Below are 3,282 nucleotides of genomic sequence, written 5' to 3'. Positions count from 1 at the left end.
TTAAAAGAGATTATTGATCTCAATGGGACTAACCTGGTAAAATAAAGGTTAAATAAGAAATAATAATAAAAAAACAACAACTTACAATTTGATTATCACAACCTCTTGTCCCAAACACATTTGATAGAAGGCCACAACTTAAAATTTCCACCCTTGTTTGTGCAGGAAACAAGTTTGGAGTGGCCATGATAGCAACAAATGCACTAATAGAAGCTGCTCTGGCTGCCAGAGCAGAATGTCAGTTCCTCTCTGGCGCATGACCACTGCTGTTTGAAGTAAAACATGCACTACCTGTGCACTGCTTGAGATTTTTTGCCTTGCAGACACCAGGGGTGAGTTCAAATTGAAAACGGTGTGCACCGTTTTGCTACGATTTCCGGGTTGAACGACATGTTCCCTTGAAACGGTGTGAAATGGTGTGCAACAAGCTTTGAGGTAGTGTGTCTCTCATTTGGTGGGTGTGTCAGAGGTATTACCCAATCAGCAGACTGATATATAAACCGCGCTATATCTTCTCGGCTGCCATAGGTGCAATGCTTGCTTAACACACGGGGGTGTTCAATGTTCATAACTGCAAATGGAAAGGCTTTCATGAATGGGGGGTAGGCTGAATCATTACTGTGCTACCTCAATCAGTGATAGATAGCAAATTATTTATGTGAAAATATTTGAGATTATCACTTTAATTTCACAAGTTCTAATGTACTATAGCTCTCCTCATGAGTTTAATAACTAAACAAATATTACCATTAAATGCAACATAACATACTATAGTGACAAAACAACATTCATAAAATGATTGTGCTGGAAATAAACTAAAACAACAACTTCTATCTTGATTTCAAAGTGCTCAAACTGCTTATGTGTGGCTTAATTAAGGGAGGTGATACCTTTTAAAGTCAAAAGATGGCGCTTGAGCTCTCAGATTCAACACGACTAAATCACTGGTGAGAATGTGTGTGTGTGTGTGTGTGTGTGCGTGTGCGTATGTACGTGTGTGCATGAGTGTGTGTGCATGGGCGTGTACTGTCTGTGAGTGTGTGTAATAATGTGTGTGTGTCTCTGCCTGCATACAACTGATGTTGAATTTCAGATTCATTCCCCACTGTAGAGATGTAGTGCTGTAGATTGTGATGGATTGCTGTACATTCAAGCCTACGATGCAAAACCATTTCTGCTTTCTAGTTCTGTGATAATATCACAACAGATTCCTGGGTCAAAATACTTTTTGAAATAGGGTCTACTATTTCATTGATTTCTCTGTGCATGATTGCTCTTGTCTGGTACAATGTGGGAGAAATATTTGATTTCACATGGTAGATAAGACTTCATGATGAAATGTCTAGTTCTGGTTAAGCTCCATCATGATTCAAAGTACTGTGTGAGGGAATCTTGTTATTCTATAAAAATGGGCCTGGAGATTTGACCTGTGCTGAGTGTCACCAGCACATGGTGGTTACAAGTTATGCACTGTAAGTGTGTGTGGATATTTATGGCCTAGCTAATTGGATTTAATTTTAAGAATTACAGAGAGAATTGGGTTTATGTTTTATTCAATATGAAAAATGTAATTGATCAGTATCCTATATGGCATAAGCGACCAATTAATCTGTATAAGATATACTTTGGAAACATTGGATTCTCTCTGGGTTTAAGAATGTGCTACTCTCCTCTCCTCAAATTACACAGGTCCCTAAAAATGTAAAATGATGTCACCTTGGATGTGACCTTTCAGCTGTTTCGTAAGATCAGCCCACACCATGTAAAGTTGACAATATGTTTGAAATGAGCTAAGGATGCGGGAATGCTAGATGCATAGGTCAATTGGATGGGTGACGACAATGCAAATTGACCTGTCCAGAGAGGTTTTTACCAACCCAAATAAGGTAAAGTATACAGTACCATAGGGGTGACTGTGTAACACTAGACAAGACATTTCTGTATATCAAGGGGGAAAGCAGAATTTGAGGTTAGCCTAGGCTAAGCATGCTGCTGAACTGATCATTCAGTAAAGATCATTCACTCATCAAACTTTAATTGCTGTGTGAAACTCATTTCTTCATCACTGTAGCTACTTTTATACATGACAACTAAGACATTGAATCCAACTGAGCAAAGATTCAACAAATGGAACCAATGGGCTGTATCCAAATAAACAACCCACCTGACACTCTACACTCTACTCTACTGTAGGTACACTCAAGCAATCTCTAAGTGATTGAACGTATTTTAAATATTTCAACGCAGATATGCACTTTTGAAAGTATTTTAAATAGTATTTCAACCCATATATGCACTTTTGAAAGTATTTTAAATAGTATTTCAACCCATATATGCAGTTTTGAAAGTATTTTAAATAGTATTTCAACCCATATATGCAGTTTTGAAAGTATTTTAAATAGTAGCCTATTTCAACCCATATATGCACTTTTGAAAGTATTTTAAATAGTATTTCAACCCAGATATGCACTTTTGAAAGTATTTTAAATAGTATTTCAACCCATATATGCACTTTTGAAAGTATTTTAAATAGTATTTCAACCCATATATGCACTTTTGAAAGTATTTTAAATAGTATTTCAACCCAGATATGCACTTTTGAAAGTATTTTAAATAGTATTTCAACCCATATATGCACTTTTGAAAGTATTTTAAATAGTATTTCAACCCAGATATGCACTTTTGAAAGTATTTTAAATAGTATTTCAACCCAGATAGGCACTTTTGAAAGTATTTTAAATAGTATTTCAACCCAGATAGGCACTTTTGTAATCTCAGAGGAGGAAGAAAACCTGCTTCAATTACACTAATTTCCTTTGCTAATTTCCACTTAAGGAGTTTATTTCATTCCATTTTTTCATTTAATGAAATAAATAAATACAACATACTGTATAGTATTCTGAGCAGCCATTGTCATGAAATTAAGTAAGTAAGTAGCCTTGAGAACCAATGGTTCTTGAGCCTAGTGGCCCAGTAGTCGCGTCATGATATTGCTTTGATTTAATTTGCAAAACCCGACCCTTTGTTCTTCTATTCTTTATCAGCATATGGCCAATATGGCCGTTCTCCCTGGCTGTGAGGGTGGCAGAGCAACTCTGCCATTTTGAACTCCCCTAAGCTGGGGTTGAGGCAGAAGAATGCAATCCGCATTGAGATGCATATTGTCCTGTCTCATTTAAATTGAGGCAAATGTCAGCTAATCATGGCTTCAGGCTACCTGTTCATTTCACGAGGAGCTCTATTGGACATCCTGCTGTAGGGGTCACAGGAAGCACTTCCAGG

Source organism: Borostomias antarcticus (assembly GCF_949987555.1).
Source record: "Borostomias antarcticus genome assembly, chromosome: 6".
Classification (NCBI taxonomy): Eukaryota; Metazoa; Chordata; class Actinopteri; order Stomiiformes; family Stomiidae; genus Borostomias; species Borostomias antarcticus.
The sequence above is the reverse complement of the archived record's forward strand: the minus strand, read 5'-3'. Positions refer to the sequence as shown.